Genomic DNA, 19,393 nt, shown 5'->3' with positions numbered 1-19,393 from the left:
CTTGCTATCTTGAAACAAGATTGTGTCAAACATAAGAAATCAGTAGTGTTTAGTGGTTTACCTTAACACTGCTTCACATTAAGGTTCTTTTTTCACTTAAAAATGGTAGAATATAATTTATATGTAATAAAATACACAGATCTTAAATATCTACTTTGATGAATTTTGGCAAGTGAAACACAGTGTAACCAGTACTTCAGAAATAAGGTTTAGGATATCTGTAACTCCTCAGAAAGTTCTCAAGTCCCTATTCAGCCAGTTACTTTCTAATCTCTGCCTCTGCCTTGAGACTGCTCTGTCCTTGGCAATCGCTTTCTGATTTCTGTCATTATCACTTAGTTTTGGCCTATTCACTCAGTGTGTTTTTGTTTCATCTGTGTTACTGCATACGTGCTCATTTTTTTTATGGGTCAGTAGTGTTCCATTGATGAACATACCACAGTTTATCTATTAATATTTGCCTATTAACATATTTGAGTTTCCAGTTTTTTACTATTATGAATGAGTCTCTTGTGAGTGACTTATTTCACAGAATGCTAGGAAACAGCTTGAAGTAATCCAAGAAAATTATGTAATTTTTTTACATAATCTGTGCAAGTTTTTGTGTGTATGTGACACATTTTTATTTGAGGGGGAAAATACCTGAGAGAGGAATTACATTGTCATTGGGAAGATATATATTTATCTTTATAAAACTTTTATTTTTTTGTTTGTTTTTGTTTTTGTTTTTGAGTTGGAGTCTCACTCTGTTGCCCAGACTGGAGTGCAGTGGCTGCTCCCGGCCACCGCAGCCTCGACCTGCTGGGCTCCGGTCAGCTTTCCAAGTAGCTGGAACTACAGGCACGCGCTGCCACACCCGGCTAGTTTTTTGATTTATTGTAGAGATGAAGTCTCACCAAGTTGCCCAGGCGGGTCTCGAACCCACTGGCTCAGGCAGTTCACTCACCTCAGCCTCCCAAGGCGCAGGATTACAGACTGAGCCACTGAGCCTGGCTATAAAACTTTTAGATAGTGCTCCAAGTGTCTTTACAATTTTTGCACTTCCACCAACAATGCATGAGACTTCACTTGTTCCACATCTTCTCCAGCATTTGGTGTGGCCAGTCCTTTTGATTTTGATAATTTTAGTGGATATGAAAGGGTGACTCACTGTAGTTCTTATTTACATTTCCTAATGATATTCCTTGACCTTTCATGCACTTATTGATCATTTGTGTATTTTTGTTTTTTATGTAGCTTTTTAGTTATTTTGCTCGTATATCTAGTGTTTTTTGTTTTGTTTTGTTTTTGAGTCAGGTCTCACAATGTAATCCAGGCTGGAGGACAGTGGGATGATGATCAGGGCTCACCACAGCCTCCCAAGTAGCTGGGACTACAAGTGTACACCACAATGTCTGGCTAATTTTTTATTTTTGTAGAGAGGCAATCTTACTATGTTGCCTAGGCTGGTCTCGAACTCCTGGGCTTAAACAGTCCTCCTGCCTCGGCCTCCCAAAGCGCAGGGATTACAGACTTGAATCATTATATGTGAACCTCCCTTGTTTGCTGTTTATTAATAATTTGTAGGGATACTTTATGTCAGATATGTCCAACCTGTGGCCTGTGGGCCACGTGCAGCCCAGGACAGTAGTAATGCAACCCATTTTGTGTAAAAATCATGTGTTTTTTAGTGTTTTTTTTTCTTTGTGACCCCACGCGTGTTCCATTTTTGAAGTTCACAATCATGCCTTACTCATGACATTGCTCTTTGGCAGCACATACATTCGTGAACGAATGTTTTCAATTGGGAAGCATACAAAGAACAAAATTTGAACAAACAATTTTGACGAGCACCTTGATAACTCACTAAGAATTGTGACAACTTCCATCGCACTAGACATTTAATAGATTAGTTTAACAAGGTCAAATTTCCCACTAGTTTTATATTGCTCTCATTTTTCTAAACTTTATAATAAAAAATATTTAAGAAAAGAAGTCTTCTTTTGTGTGTGTGTGTATTTGTGTGTATATGTATATGTGTGTATACACTATGTTATATAATATATGTGCAGCCCAAGACAATTCCTCTTTACTTGATGTGGCCCAGGGAAGCCAAAAGGTGGACATCCCAGATATATATTTATATATTTTTCCCCCCAATCTGTGGCTTGCCTAATTATTTTTTAATGATGTCTTTCATGGGCTGGATTTTTTAGTGTTGATGAGGACTAATTTATATATATTTTTTCCTTTTCTGGAAAATCCTTTTTGTAATCTAAGAAATTTTGGCCAATGCCAAGGTCACAGTGAAGTTTTTTGCTTCTAGAAATTTTGTGGTTCTAACTTTTTATGTTTAGGCTTCTTGTTCATCTCTAATTGTCTATTGTTGTTGTTATATCAAGTGCAGAAAGGGTCATATGAGATATCATGAATATTTTCTTTACAGGCTCATTTTTTTCCCCCACATAGTTACCAATTTGATACAACATCATTTGTTAAAAAAAACTTTATCTTTCATCATTGAATTGACTTGGAGCCTTTTCCTAAATTTGTTGACCCTGTATGTTTGAATCTGAGTCTAACTTGTCCCATTAATTTGTTTTTCTAGTCTTATGCCAATATAATATTGATTTTATTATTGTACATTTATCATAAATCTTAAAATCAAGTATGATGAGCCAACTGTTTCTCTTTTGAAGATTGTTTAACTGCTCTAGGTCCATAGACTTTGCGTTTAAATTTTAAAATGAGGGTTTTACACTTCTTCCAAAGAGTTTGCTGGGATTTTTATTGGAATTGTGTTAATCTGTGGTCAATATAAGGACAATGTGTATTATAACATTATTGAGTTTTCCTATCCATGAACATAACATATATTAGTATTTATTTTTGGGAATTTGTTTTTCTGTGATATTGTAAGTGGTACTTTAAAATTTTATTTCTAATTGCTATTTCCAGCATATAAAACTATACTGTATCAATTGTTTCCTCCAACCTTGCTAAATTTTACTAATTAGTTCTAAGTAGCTTTTTTTTGGTAGATTCTGTAGTATGTGTATGTGTGTGTGCCAAAACCTGGGATTCTATAGCATATTTTATGTACATAACCATGCCTTGTGTGAATAATGCCAGTTTTACTTTTTTTTCCCCTCATCTTTATGCCTTTTATGTATTGTTCTTAGTTTGGATTTCTAATACAGTATTGAATATAAATGATAGTAATAGACATCCTGGCCTTGTTCTTGACATTTATGGGGAAAACAGGATTTTTTTTATAGATGCTCTTTTTCAGATTGAGTGAAGTGCTCTTCTGAATGTAGTTTGCTGAGAGCTTTTATCGTGAGTGGTTGTTGAATTTTGTCAAATGAATTCCCATTATGTATTGAAATGATCTTTTTTTTTTCTTCATTCTATGAATGTTGGTGATATGCATGGATTTAAAAATGTTGAGTTAACCTTGCATTTCTGTGTTAAATCCAGTTGGTCTTGGTTACTTTTTATGAATTGCTGTATTTAACTTGCTAACATTTTGGATTTTCACGTCCATATTCATGAGTGATATTGATCTAAAATTTTCTTTTCTTGTAATATCTTTGTTTTGTTAGCAAGGTTTTGCTTACAGTTAATGCTGGCTTTATAGGACCTTTAAACAATATTCTTCAGGTCTCTAGCTAGTATTTAATAAGAGTGAAATTATGTTTTTAAAAAACACTAATGTGTTTATCTCCTTTCTTGTGATCAAAATTAACTATTAAGGATTCTTACAGAGTTAATTTTCAGTTAGAGTTTTTAGTTTAGGGAAGGAATTGAAATCCTATTTGTCCCATTTAGAGGGTAAATGGGACATTTAATTTAAATATTTTTCTGCACTGAGACACAATACAGTGGTTAACAGTATGGGGTCTATAGTAGGCAAATCTGGGAATAGTTATAATGGGTTATAAACCCTTTTCCAACAGTTGCTACCTCTGACAATGGGCAAGTTACTAAATCACGGCTCAGTTTTTATTTCTTCTTGCATGAAGTTGATTCCTTCTAGGGTTGGTATTAAATAAGAACATACAAGTAAAGTTCTTAGTGCTGTGCCCGATGCCAAGTATCCAGTTCTGGACAGTTGATATTAATATTTTTTATCTGGGATTCTGATGAGGAAAAAGACATTAAGTATTTCAAGAAAGTGGTTTGGTTTTCTTTTTTAAAAAAATATTCAAATGTCCTGGAAGTTATTTCCTCCTTCTGTGTTCACTTGACTTATTGGCCTTGATGGACTTTGAAAATTTGTGGAGAAGTACATTCTTTTAAAAACTGTATATTGACTTTGTTGTGTTTTCTTGCTCCCAAACTTTTATGATGGAAACTGGTGGATGCAAATTCCTGTGGTGTGTGGCACTTAAAATAGGATGGGGCTGTGTTAACTGAGGTTTTTTACCATATCATATAAATATTTATGATTAATTAAAAAGTGCCAGGAAGAAAATTGTCATTCTTCTTAAAATAATTTTAATGCCACAGGTTAGCATTTTCTACCCTTTTGAAAACTTATTTAAGATAATTTAAATTTTGATAATACAGCAGCAGTGAATATGATTCTAAGAAAGGCATTCCTTTAGGTTCATTTTAGTAAGTGAGTGAATGCAAAATGGATGTAAAATACTGTACTGTGGGCTAAGTAATGGTTGAAGAGTACATGACCCTTGTTTTAGCAGGCAAACAGTGTATTGGTGAAGCAGACCCCACATAGGAATCTATAATAAGTCACTTAATAAGTGCTTCATTGGATGAATACATGAAATGTTATGCAAATATGGAGAGGGAGAAGTATTTGCTTGAGGAAATTAAGAAAAAAAATTGATCAAGAATGTGATATTTGAATGACATATATGGAGCTTAAAAAGTTTCCAACATGATATTCCCACAGAGGGAATACCACAAGCTGAGAAGTACTGGTATGTTTGTGGGTCTACAGCTTATTTGACTGCTAACTGTGCTATGTATTGAGTTAATAACAAGATATAAGTGAGAAAGTATTGACTGCCTCAGACCAAGAATGAGCTTGAAAACTTGAAGAAGAATTTGGACCTTATTTTTATCAAATAGGAACCTGTTACGTTTTTGAACATTAATCTATGAAAGGAACCTGTTACATTTTTTAACATTATCTACTGAAAGGCAATTGGCAAGAATTTATGAAGCAGAATAAAACAAAGACAGAGTGTCCTCTTAGGAGGACTTTTAGAGTACTTAAGGCCAAAGTAGGGTGTAAATTTCAGCTCTCATTCATATACTCATGCATAAAACATATAATACAATAAAGAAATGTGTCATTTCCCATTGAATTCCATTAAGATTTCACAGGTATGAGAATATACATAATATGTGCTTTAAGAAATGTGTTGTTAGTTAAGGTTCTTTTTGTACAGATAATATAAACTATTTCTGGTTGGCTCAAGCAAAAAGGAATTTATTGGCTACCAGAGTGGAATCCTAAACAGAATTGAACTGTAAAGCTTCAGGGACAGCAGGAGGCTGGGAAGCTCTGAGAAAAACAGCAAGAGTCAGTGAAACTTCTCTCAGCTCCTGGCTTCTTTTCCCCTAACCCATCAGGCCTGTGCCTCAGTTTGGAATTCCAAATTCCTGTTAGAGGATCTTAATTTAATTGATTGAGCTTAGCACAAGTGCTTGTCCCTGGAGAGAGGCAGTGAATCACTAACATTGACGATATGGGGGTGGAAAGCAGGCCGTGACTGCAAGGTGGGTTTGTCATGTTATACAAGCCAGCAAAACCCTATTAAATATAGTCCATGATTATTAATTTGGTTTCTCACTGACGTAAACCCGCTCTGATGCTATTGTTTAAAATATTTATTCTCTACTGAAGTGGTTTGTAAGTCACAACTTAGATCCTAAATTTGCAGGCAGTAAAGGTGTGAGGCTGTCTTTCTTGTGTTTGGAAGGTTGGGCATTTTTCTAGTTCTCTGTCTTTTAATTGACCAACTTGCTGAAGATAAAAGAAATCACTAACTTCTGTAACCTGGTAATAGAGCTTTAAAATGATCTGATTGTAAGTATCACAATTGATAAATCTAATCATATGACTATCATAGTAATTAACTTTTAATAAGTGTATATAACACTATGCAATGTTCTAATCACTTTGGTGTTATTTCATTTAATTCTTATAACCCTGTAATAAAGGAATTGTTTGGAATACATTACATTTATTAACTAAACAAAGCTAGTAATGTTCTCATTTTATAGATGAAAAAACAGGGATAGAGTAGTTCAGTAATTGCTTGAAATCACATAGCTAATAAGTATTGGAATGTATCCCAGAATCTGTGCTTCCAGTCATCACCCTGTTCTTCCCTGGGACATCCCTAATTCTTTGCCCTCACTTGTGTCTACTCAGAATTTAGGTCTCCCTTACCAGCCTTCCCAGAGCACTTTTATTCTTGCTTCTATTTTGGCAGTTACATCGTACTTTGGTTTTTTTTTTTGTTTTTTTTTTTTTAGCATATCTCCTTTACTAGGCTATTAACTCCTTGAAGACAGGGACCAAATCTCAATTCTCTTTTCTGCACATAATAAATATTTGTCAAATTGAATTATTGCATTCTTCAAATTTAGTCTCTATGTTAGCTAGATATTTTGTGAATAAATATGATTTTGTCAGTTATTTTTATTATGAACATTTCTTTGTATAATGATCATAACTTTGACCTTCCCTTAACTGTATAAATTCTGTATCTTGTTTTAAAGAAGTATTTGCATAAGATCTTGTCCCTGGGAACTCCCAGAGCATTATTGTCCAATAAAACTTCTTATGATGTGTCCAGTATGGCAGACATCTGTGATATTGAGCATTTGAAATACAGCTAGTACGAGTAAGGAAACTGCATTTTTAACTTAATTTCAGTAGCTGCGTATGGCTAGTGGCTACCTTATTAGGCAATGCACCTCCAGAGAGCAAAAAGAAGAGAGAGTCCAGAACTTCACAGTACTTTCCCAGAGCTGAAGTTTAACTGGAGAGGAGAGTTACAGCAGAAAAGGTCTATGTGGACTCAAAGTGAAGTATCCCCAAGTAATTTATATGTTTTTTAAAATGTAGCACATTTAAGTTATTGAATGTGTACATGAGTTCTAAGGGTCACCCTTTCTGCTTAGATACAGTCATCGACTTGCTGTTTTTGCCTTTACAGTGCATAATGTAATTTTTAGAGAGTAGTGTTATAGTATGTAAAGTCCTTACATTCTTCCTCTCCCCCCTTGATTTATTCATGGTAAAGTGTTTCAGAAGAAAAATAATATGAACTACTTTTTAATACAGTCTATTCCTTGGTTGCCATTGAACACCTAATTATGCATGTTAGTTGAGTTTCAGTAATAATAACTGGAGTTAGAAATATTGATTTTATACAGTTTGAAGAAAAGTTGCCTTTGGAAACTAGCAGTTAAGCTTCCTGAGAAAGTATAAACCTAGTTTGTTGAATAAACAATTTATTATTCAAATTACTAACTAGCTCATTATTGTTTTACACCTCAATTTAAGTCTCCTAAATTGCGAATAAAATGTAATGAGAAAAATAAGAAAGGTTCTTGCCTTTTTTTTTTCTTTTTGCCTAATTCTTATGCATAATGTATGGGAGGAGTCTCAAATGTTTGCTTAAAGTCCTTAGTTAGGTTGTGTGTTGAATTTAAACTGTTACTTGTAAAAAAAAAAAAAAGTTCTTACTTTTCCTCATGCCTTCAGATTCTCATACTTTGTTCATTTGCTCTCAGATTAACCTGCCCTTTGCATGTTTCCCCCTCACCTTGATTGCACATGTGAAAGTCAAGAAAATTAAATGTGCTTATTTATATAATATGTACATACATCCCTGTAGCTATCCTTAAATGCTTAGATAATTAAGAGTTGCAGAATATACAGAGGGTGCCAAAAAATGTATACACATTTTAAGAAATGAAAAACTGTATTAAAATTGTAATAGTTAATATATACCAATAACAAAAGATGAGTGCAAGTCACATTTAACTTCTACAGTTACAAGAGTGTAACTCAACACTCAAAGTGGTTACCATCAGCGTCTAGACACTTCTGATTACAGCAACCTAAAAGTTTAGCTATAGATAACTCTCTTAAAATGTGTATACATTTTTTGATACCCCCTGGTAGAATATCAAATATGGAGGACAAAACCAGTTTAATTTTAAATTTCCTTATCTTAATTAATTGTTTAAGGCACCAAGAGAAAGTTTGTAAAATAAACCATAAACTGTGGCATTCTTTATAGACATAGGCATTCTCTCTGTAATTGCCAAAGTTTGCTTCAAATTATGTGTTTTTTTTCCTGATATTGTGTACAAATGATAGCATGCTCTACTCTTCCTTTTTTATATCTTACTTTTTCACATGGCAGTATGTCTCATCTATCTTTTCTTTTTATTATTATTTAAAGAGCCTCTTTATATTTTTTTAGCAATTGTGTAGTATCCTGTTGTATGGCTGAACTATGGTTACTTAATGAGCTGAGTGGGTGCTTTTCTTGATGATCTAGAAAATTCCAGTTGTTTGAGTAGTTTTGAGTAAGTTTAAGGTTCTGAAGATTTGAATTAGTAAGTGTAAGATTTAAAATACTTAATGATTTTGATAGAAGTGTTTCTAAAATGTATTACTTCTTTACCTGGTTTAGTTAAATAGACCTGACACATTACCAAACTTATTTTAATTCTTACATGATAAAGTAGATTGCCTTTATTAACATTTGGGGTACCATGTGCTATATTTTCTTGCTCCAAAGAATACAAATTGTCTTATCCTGCTGTGTCTTCTAAATTTATTCATTCTTGACTATGGTGAGACTTGACTTTTAGGGTTATTGCTGGCTAGTTATAGCTAATTTTCACACTACTGTATTACACATATTTATTTTATTTCTATATCATAAACTTATATTAATGTATATTGTGTAATATTGTATTATAATTATACAATATTATATAATGTATACTGTAACATACATTAATATAAGTTTATGATATAGAAATATAAAAAATATTGTGTCATCTTTGATTCTATAATATTTCTCATCCCTGCAAATTGTTAGAAACTTTTACTTTAGTGCCTTGTAGACTTGTTACTATTCCATTTCACATAAGTAATATTGTTTAAGTAATGCTGGCCTATATTTTCTGAGAATGTGGAGTAGACTGGTGAGAATTTTTGGCAGCTCTGCTGTTGAGGAAGCACTACACCAGACTTACTTCCAGGATAGTTATTACTAGTATCTGTACCTTCTAACATGAAAATCTCTGTACTAGCTATTTCAGAGACCATAATTTTTCCTGTTCAAGGTCTTCTCCCCTTCAGTGAAATTGTTTCCCAGCATATTTGCTTCTTATTGACCTTCTTGATTCTATTTTTCATCTTTTTTAACATTTCCTATCCAGTCAAAAAATGTTTAACCCAACCATTTGTATAGTTTGAAAATACCTATTTACCTAACCAAACTTATGTTGCTTTTCCTCATAAGTAGTAGACTATGACAGTAGGTTAAGTGTTAACATTTTTGCTTGTTTTTAATGTTACCAATTATATAATTGCATGCTGTGTGCCTGCTGTTGTGTTAGGTGAGTATAGAAATAAGATAGAATCCTATCTTCAAGGAGTTGACAATCGGCTGAGGAGATCTAAGCGAACAGATTATAATACAGTAACTGCTATAATGAAGGTGCCTAGCTACTGTGAGCACTCAATGGATAGGCCTTTGTCTCTGAGCGAAGGAAAGTGGGGAGAGGTTTCCATAGATGACACCTGATCTGAGATCTGAGGGGTAACAGAGTTACCTAGGTAAAAGGGTAAAAGAGGGTGCTTCACTTTTGGGAGCATGGATTTTGACATGGAGGATCAGGTTATAAGAGAATAACTTCTGAGACAGTCCCATGTGTCTTCAGTATATAATGTGATAGATGACAACTAGGCTTCACATGCATTTTTTTTATGATTGGAAACACATTGTTTTCCCCATCATTTTGCTAACATTCTGCACTGATCAGACCACATATAAAATATTGACTTCATTTTAAGAAGGATGGCCAAACTAACAAGGAATTCCTAAACTAGGTCAGATGAAGGATGACTAAAATAAATTTTACCTGAAAAAGTGATAACCTGAGAAGTAGGATTTTGGGGGGACGTCTCTGTGTAAGTGAAAATATGATTGACAATACACAGAAATAAGCGTACTGTACTTCAAGTTGTGAGCTTTCCATTACAGCAAGCATTTAAGCAAGTGTTATGTAATCATCTGTTAAGAATGTTATATGAAGGATTCTTACATTTAATGTAGAAAAATCTCCTCCTTCTCACACAGACATTAGTATTTCCTATCTTATTTAGTGGTTGTTTAAACTTGCTTGATCTCCATTTTCTTAAGTGGATAAGATCCCTGTATGTTCAAGGGTTATTTCATTAAGTGTGGTTTGGCAAAATAAATATATTGACTTAGATAGTTTGTTTTCTTCATAAGCAGAATTCTGTTGTTCTGACTGATGCATCATTTTCTCACCCCAGGCAAGGCTGATCCAGGTTTTGTGGCCTGAAGCTTATACAGTTTGGTGGGATTCTCCTTAAGAAAAAGAATACAGAATTAGGTATAAGAGTGAATGTTTATTTAGTGTGAGGAAGATCACAACAAATACAAAATATTATAAAAGTCACAAAAATTTTTTAAAGGCTTATTGTTATTATAACTTATTACTGTTACTGTTAATTAGCTTACATGCCTCTTTGGTACTTTTCCTACCTGTTGTGGCCACATTTCATTGCTTGCTTCTTTATATGACAATTTTATATTTTCTATAGAAAGATTCTTTTCTCAAACAGTTTGGAGATTTCCCAAAGAACTAAAAGTAGACTGACTATTTGACCCAGCAATCCCACACTGGATCTGTACCCAAAGGAACACAGATCACTCACTCTGCCAGAAAGACACCTGCATGTGCATGTTTTTTGCAGCGCTGACCACGATAGGAAGAACATGGAACTATCCTAGGAGCCCATCAGTGGTGGACTGGATAAGGAGTGTTACATATACACTAGAGAATACTACGTAGTCATAAAAAAAAGAACAAAATTATGTCCTTTGCAGTAACATGGATGCATCCTGAGCAAATTGTCACAGAAACAGAAAACTGAATACCACATTTTCTCCCTAATAAGCAGGAGCCAAACAGTGTATACACATGTGCCCAAGGATGGGAACAACAGACACTGGAGCACTCCTACATGGAGGAGAAGAGGGAGGGGATGAGGGTTGCAAAACTACCCACTGGATACCATGAATACCACCTGGGTTATGGGTCTCAGTAGAAGGCCAAGCCTTACTGTCACAAAATATTCCTATGTAACAAACCTACACATGCACCCCCTGCATCTAAAAAAATTAAATAAATAAGTGTTTCCTCTTGCACAAGACCTGACAAGTTACAGCCCGTGGACCAAATGCAGCCTTCTTATTTTTGTAAATAAAGTTTTCTTGCAACACGGGCATTTCCACATTATCTATGGCTGTTTGTGTATGCTTTAGCAGCTGAGTTGAGAAAGACCATATGGCCCTCAAAGCCTAAAATATTAACTATCTGTCCCTTTACAGAAAAAGGCTCCTGCTCTAACATATTTGCTTAGAAGTTATTTATTATTCATAGTTATAAATCTGAAAGTTTTAAAAACCAATCACTAGTAAGACCACAACTGCAATTTCCTTCTCGTCTTGCCTGAGGAGAACTTTAGATCTCGTTTGGTGGACCACTGCCCCTATCCCAGAAGTGTCCATGAAGTTTGGTCATCATATGTTAACACCCAATAGGAGCTGGGCAACACTCATTCATATCCTTTTCCTTGTGTTTAAAGATTGGGTCTGGATGCATCAAGTGGTCCAAGAGAGAACTTATTGCTGGGAGTTGGACAGATATGATCACCTTTAGGGATAGCTAGAGAGTAGCTTCTGGGCCCGAGGCTGGGGTTGCTGCTATCTCTGTGTGTCCCCAAAAGAGAACACGCCAAGCTTTATAATGGACTTTTTCAAGTAAAGGATCTGGAAACTTAAACTAATTGGCTCGTGAAGTAAGTCCATCTCTGCCCCCAAGACATAATACTTGTGCCTCACCTTTTAGAGATCCTTTTTCTAATGCAAAGGCAGTCTTTTACTTTCTACAACCACTACTGCCAAGCACCCCTCACCTCCTTTTGCCTCCTCATATTAAGGTAAAAAACCAAATAGGGCAGTAGAGGAATAAAATTCTGTTAAGGGCATATACACTTTTATACTTTGGAGGATCATTTAGATGGGGTAGACAGAAATAGGACAAATTAGGAATGGGGATGACTCACTGGGTGTAGTGTATGTTGAACACACAATCAGCAGCTGATTGGGAAATTCATCCAAAGCGTATAATATGTGACCTTTGGCAAGTAAACTGACAACCTGTGTAAAATACAGGGATTGGATTATATGCTTGATAAAATTTGTGATGAAGTGGTATTAAAGGTTATTTGGTTTTGGAGTTCAAGAATACCCAAATCTCTAGTTATCACAGTACCTACTTTTCCACCCTCTCATTCCCAAACTGTTCACTGGAGAAGCTGCACAGAACATTAATAGCAGAGTAAAAAGAACACCCCCCCCCCACCATAAACACACACTGCCCCCCCCCCCATTATTAGGACTTAGGTCTCAGCTGGTAATGTTAAACTTTGGTGAACTGAGGTAGGATCCCTAGGGAATCTCCTTCCCACCATTATTCCCTGAAAATTCAACCCCAAATTTCAGGTTTTACCATAATCCAACCAACCATACAAGAGAGACAGGAAAGAGGAGTCAGAAGAGGAAGAAAACTTCCTTTTAAGCAGGTCCACTTAAGTTACAGGGAAGGGAGAGGCAGGAGAGTTGCCCTTTTAACACAGTGTCCTCACCCATTTGTAAATAAGAACCAATTCGTAATGAGATCAGTATCCTTCTTACCTTTATCTGTATATGACTATCTTTCAAGTAGAAATCTGTATTCAAGGAGAATACAGTAAGCCTTGCCATTTATGTTTTTAATATCTGTAATTTTGATTGGGATAGTGCTGGAGGTGTGTGCCACATAGTAATTTACAGTTGTGTTGATGTATGCATTTAAATCATAGGCCCCATATGAGATAGGTCTGTGGTTGTGAATGTTTTGATGCATGTGCCTAGCCTACTGCCCAGCACACATCTATGTATATGGCTTTTGTATATAAAATGATTTTTTAAAATAGTTTCAAAAAAGAACATGCACTACTAACAAAAGGTCTAAAACTTTTACACTTTGTAACTAAATATTTTTAATAATCTGACTAGTGATTTTAAATACACTAGTATAAATGGAGTGGAGGAAGAAGCTGGAATTATCTGTTACAGGTGATATGTTTTTTAGTATACTAAAGTAATCCCCTACATCTGTTATCTGTTGCTGCAAAGAAACCGTCTAACAACTTTGTGACTTAAAGTAATATTAACCTGACTTACTTCTTTTCATTCTTCAGCTAAATGGCACTTTAGGGAAGCCTTCCTACATTTTTCTTGCATGCTTTACAGCATTTTTAACAGTTATTAATGCCTGCCTCCCCCATTAAACTGCATGTTTTACGAGGACCCTATCTGTCTAATTCATCTTATATCTGACCCTACTTTGATTCCTGTCCTAACCCCCATTTAGTACAGTACCTTGTATACAGTAGGTGCCTTATAAACAGTTGGTGAGCGTATATGTCTGGCACGGTAGTTTTCTTGAAAAGCTACAAAGATATAAAAGACTATATGTTTGGTTCTTATCATAGCAGCTGTTTTTTTCTGGCTCCATTGTTCTTCAGTGTTGAGATTGTTATTTTTTGCTTTTTTGGTTTTCTTCTGCCATTCCTCTAGCTTTGCCTTTTAAAAAACCAGGTATTTCTTGTGGAGTCTATTGTCATTCTTGTATTTCATAATCCCCCCCCCCCCCCATTACTGGTTATTTCTCATTCTCCTTTCCAAAGTGAATTTTTGTGCTTTTTTTTCCTGGATAGTTTTTACTGATATCACTCAGGAGTTGCTTATTCACTGCCAGATGTATTGTTTTTATTTTTCAAATTGCTGATTTCTGTATTGAGTTTTTGAGTTTGGCATATTATTTGGAGCATTACACCATGAGGTCACTGCATAATTAACTATACAAGTTCAAATTTCTTTGCATTTCTTTACTTTTATACTTCTTTTTATAATATGTAAATGTTTAATAGTTGTCTCTCATATCTGCTGGGAATTGGTTCCAGGACTGCCTGCATATCTGCATCTTCGGACTCTCAGAACCCGCCCTTGGGAAAACTCTGCTCTCCATAAGCAGGTGTCATATCCTGCCAATACCGTCTTTTTCTATCTGCATTTGGTTGTAGATGCAAGACCCTCTGATATGGAGTCCAAACTATACTTACTGAAAAAAATTGCATGTAATCAGACCCATATAGTTCAAACCTATGTTGTTCAAGGGCCAACTGTATATTGTGAGTAATAATATGTCATTTTATGTGAATATATCATCAAAGCATCTGGATATCTATTAAAACTTAGCTTTTATATGGGGAATTTTCCCAGATTTGTTTTTAGATATTTAGGACCAGATACACAGATAACCATGCATATAAAAGTTGGAGTATTTGACGAAGCTGTAAACTAGTACAGCTTCTATGGAAAACAGTGTGGTGATTCCTAAAAGATCTAAAAATTGGACCTTCCATAGGACCCTGCAATCCCCCTACTGGGAATATGCCTGGAAGAACTCAAATCACTCTATAAAAAAGATACCTGCACATGTATGTTTATCTCAGCATTTTTCACAGTAGCAAGAACATGAAACCAACCGTGCTGCCCATCAAAAGAAGACTGGATTTAAAAAAATGTGATACATATACACGATGAAATATTATGCAGCCATAAAGAAGATCAAAATTATGAACTTCACAGCAACCCGGATGGACTTATAGTCTATAATACTGAGTGATGTATCACAGAAACAAAGAACTGAGTATCACATGTTCTCTCACTCATAAGTGGACCTTGAACAATTATCGTAATACTATAAGAAAAGGATTGGTAGTAGCAGGAAACTGCTGGGGGAGAAGTGGGGAAACGGGATTGGCAGTAGTGGGACTCTGCCTGGGGAAGGGAGGGCGTTCCTCATCAACAAGGGTACCTGCATAATCAACATTTGTATACCTGACCCTGAATTGTACCCCGCATCTTTAAAATAAAAAGATAAACCAAGCCGGGCTCGGTGGCTCAGCCTGTAATCCCCTGCCTTTGGGAGGCTGAGGTGAGTGGATTGCCTGAGCCTGCAGGTTCGAGACCCGCCTGGGCAGGGAGACCTCATCTCTACAATAAATCAAAAATCAGCCGGGCGTGGTAGCACATGCCTGTAATTCCGGCTACTTGGAAGGCTGAGGTGGAAGGATCGCCGGAGCCCAGCAGGTCGAGGCTGCGGTCACTCCAGTCTGGGTGACAGAGTGAGACTCCAACTCAAAAAAAAAAAAGATAAACCAGATTGGAACAACAGCAACAAAATTTAGGCCAGTAGTGATCATAGAAGAGACTTGATTTTAAGTCATGAGATTTTTTTTCCACATTTGATTTATTTGGATATTTATTGAAAATATATCTTTGAATATTTTAACACCCATGTATATTTATTAGACTATTAAAATTATTGTAGCTAGTTATTCAATATTAAGTCATCTTAGTATTTGTTGTAGTCAGTTGATTGTTAAAAGCAAGGATCTAGGAGTCCTATATTTTCTAGTCTTTCTCTGTCATTAGCTGAAGAGAAACCCCTATGTTTCTTATCTAAAACCTGTTATATAACATGGTTATTTTGAAAATGTGAAAGGAATTTAAGCAGTGAAAGGACTGGATATTTGTGAGTTAAGCCTTACTCAGGATGCTGCTTCCTCTAACAAAGTTAGTATATGTATAAAGGGAATTAAAAAGTGGCAGTGTTCTTACTTTTGGTCAGTACAGCAATGGCTAATGCACATAGAGGTAGTAATGGCTTTGAGAAGAAAGCCACCCTCTTAAGGTTGCCATGGCTGTGAAAGAGGGCCAAGAATCATATATTTTTATGAATCATTTGTGCTTGTTAAAAGTTTTTAGTTTGAAATAATTTCATACTTACAGAAGAGTTGCAAATACAGTACAAAGAATTCTTGTATATCTTCATCCAGATTTGCCAGATGTTTATAATTTTACATAGTTATTTCTCTATATACATATACATGCATGTTATTGTTTCTGAATAAATTGAGAATAAGTTGTAGATATGATGCACCCTTACAATACTTCAGAGTATATATTCTAAAAACAAATTTGTGCTCTTATTCATTGTCATAGTGTCTTTATCAAAATCAGAATATGCAGTTTGTAATTTAACAAATATTTGCTTACTTGGGGACAAAGTATAGGTGAAGTGAAAGCATAGGCTTGCGAAACTATTTTAAATACTTAAGGGAATTGTAGTCTTTTTAATGGGTAACAAATCAATACAGAAAATTATTCTATTTTAGAATAAGGTCAATGGCATAACAAAGTAATGCAAGATGTACTCTAGAAGTGAAGAAGAATCTGTCATTCCAGCCTAAGGAGCCAGGGAAATACTTCTTGACTGATGCAAAGTCAACCCAAGAGAGGTAGAAGTGCACTGCTGAAGAACACTGGGAGGGAAGTCACTTGCCTTAAAATACATCCCCCATTTTATTTCTGCCCTTGACAGTGAAAGTTCTGAGGATGAATGTGTTACTACAGTTACTCAGTACTGAAATATCAGGAACACACAAGATAGAACACGGGTTTTGTTTCTAGAAAGTTGATAGTTACTTTTCCCCCCTTTTAATTAACAAATTTTAGCCTTAACATTATTGGGCTAGTAAGAAATAGACTTCCCTTCCTAAGCACTTGTTCTTAGGTTGTTTTTCATTAATATCTTCTTGATTATGAAAGACAGTAAGTAATAGAGTTGGTTAGCTGTAATTTCTTTAAAGGAATGAAAGGAATGTTTTTAAATTTTTAATTAAGTCACTGTCAATCTAGAGTTTAAGGGGTAGTTACTGTTTTTATATTGTGTAGCACTTACGTGCACTATCCAGTGTTGTGTGCAAACTATTCTTGCATTTACTATAATCTGAATTTATCAGAAAAAGTTTTGCAAGATGCCATGGCATGTCATTTTCAGGTTTGCCATTTTAAGGTAAGAAGGAATGAAATAGACACACTTAGACTGATAATAATATTGTAGCAAATTTTTGAAAACTCAGTTATTAGAAATCTCTCATGAATAGTTGCATTCTTTTTAGTTTTAGAATAAGGTTTATAATGCTAAACCATTTCTATGTAGAAAATTGTAGTACTGTTAAATTAATCTTTATTTTTTAAGTGGCTGTTTTAAGAATTTGTTTTAAATTTGTATAAATGTTTAAATGTGGATTTTTAGTTTTGAGGGGTTTTTTGTTTGCTTTTTTTAAGTTCATGTATACATCTACATGATGTTTTACAATATTAATATGGTTCTTTGGCTGGCAGTGGATTTTCAGACTATTAAATTACACATTTTTTTCTTTAGCAAATGGTTACTTCTTGTTTTCTGGTTTAAAAGTAAAGTAAGGAGATTTTTAGATCTTTGTCTTGGCACATTTAGTTTCCTAATTACTTTTCTTTTAAGAAATGAATGTATTTTGACAGCATACTTATAAAAGCTTTTGTTTATATGAGTTCTCCTTAGAAAACAAATTTGCCCTTTTGATTTTTTACTTCTCAGCCTGTTATTTGATATCTTTGGCTAATATATGCAAAATCCATTTTTCTGAAGTTGTTAGTGGTGGGGGCAGGAAGCCTATGGAGCTATCACCCTGAGATTGTATACTTGCAGAAGAACACAGGTGTTTTGAGAAGAACACAGGTGTTTTGATGATAAAAGGTGTACCTGTAGTCATCAGTCTCCTCTTATAAACTCAGTGTCCCATTGCATACGTTTTTCATGTTTCTAATTTATCTTCATAATTGTTAATTGCTTTTGTTGTAGAAATTTTCCTGCTTCTCTATGCCCTGTTCATGACAGTATGTGAAGGTCAAAGATGAGTTTGGTCTGTAAAAGTTAAAAACATAATGTTTAACTCTAGTATTTGGGCAAGTCTTTATGAACTTTTGTTCGCTAACATTACACTGATCATACATTTAATAACATTAAATATTATTATAAAAGTTTTGTCGATATAATAGTCCTGTTACCAAAAGAGGGCAGTCCTCAGGCATAGTTAAATAAAACCTAAAACAGTGTATCTCCAAATCTTAATGTAGTTTATTTGTTATTACAAAACCAATCTAAGATACCATAATTGCTTAATCAACTCCTTTTGGTTATTTCAGTTCTATTTTTAAAAACCGTAATTGATGTGTATTCATATAAAATATTTTTACATATACTTAAGAATACACATTTCTTATTAATCCTCTAAATTATTCCCTTAATTTCTAGTTTAGGAGTGAGGTTACTCAAGAGAAAACATGATTATTGCTTTTAGAGTATTTGTAAGTACTTTATCACTACATGTGTGTATCACTTTTACAGATATGAAGATTGAATAGTTGTAACATAAAAGCAACTTAATCTAGAATACAATGGAAATTTCTATCATTTTAAATACAGTCATGGCAACATGGTGTACTGGAAAACCCTAATGCCCTAAGGAGTCGACTATTTGTAATCAGCTTCTCTCCTGTACATCCAAAAGGGCTGTACTTAAAATTGAGACTATTGTCACTCAAATTGTATTTCACAACCTCAGTATTGCTTTCAAACTGTGTAGCCTGTTGCACAAATGACTTAAAATCTTAAGATCACTTTAAAAAGGAGATATTATACTTACTGTGCCTTCCAGAATGATAATATGTTTAAAGTGTCTAGCATCATAATTAGTTACCATAACTTAGTACCTTTACTAAAGTGTTGAACTGCTTTATAGAAACCAACCTTTACTAATCCAACTACTTCATTGCTTAAATGTTCATTTTAGTGGGAAACTGTCTAATATGGGGAGTAGGAAAAGAAGATTTGAAGTTACAGATTGCATGTATTAGAATTTCACTTCTGCCACTTAGCTGTGTGATACTGAGCAAATTACTTACCCTCTTTAGTTTTGGGTTTCTCAAGTATAAAATAAGGTTATCGAAGTAATAAAAATCAAATGGGGTTATTGTTGAAAGTGATTAGCACATTTCCTAAAACATTTTCAGCATCAATAAATGTTAACTTTCAATAATTACTGTTATATGGTTATTTCATTAGTTATTTATTACTGTATAAGAAATTACTT

General features: G+C 34.6%; 1 protein-coding gene across 1 annotated transcript in view; it reads left to right on the top strand.

Annotated features, from left to right (window-relative positions):
* WASL (Wiskott-Aldrich syndrome like) overlaps positions 1-19,393 on the top strand; it is a 75,662-nt gene that overhangs the window by 22,095 nt on the left and 34,174 nt on the right. The window lies entirely within an intron of this gene.

This window comes from Carlito syrichta, unplaced genomic scaffold (assembly GCF_000164805.1).
Source record: "Carlito syrichta isolate Samal-C Ts95f unplaced genomic scaffold, Tarsius_syrichta-2.0.1 Scaffold302715, whole genome shotgun sequence".
NCBI lineage: Eukaryota > Metazoa > Chordata > Mammalia > Primates > Tarsiidae > Carlito > Carlito syrichta.
This window is presented reverse-complemented; position numbering and strand designations above follow the sequence as displayed.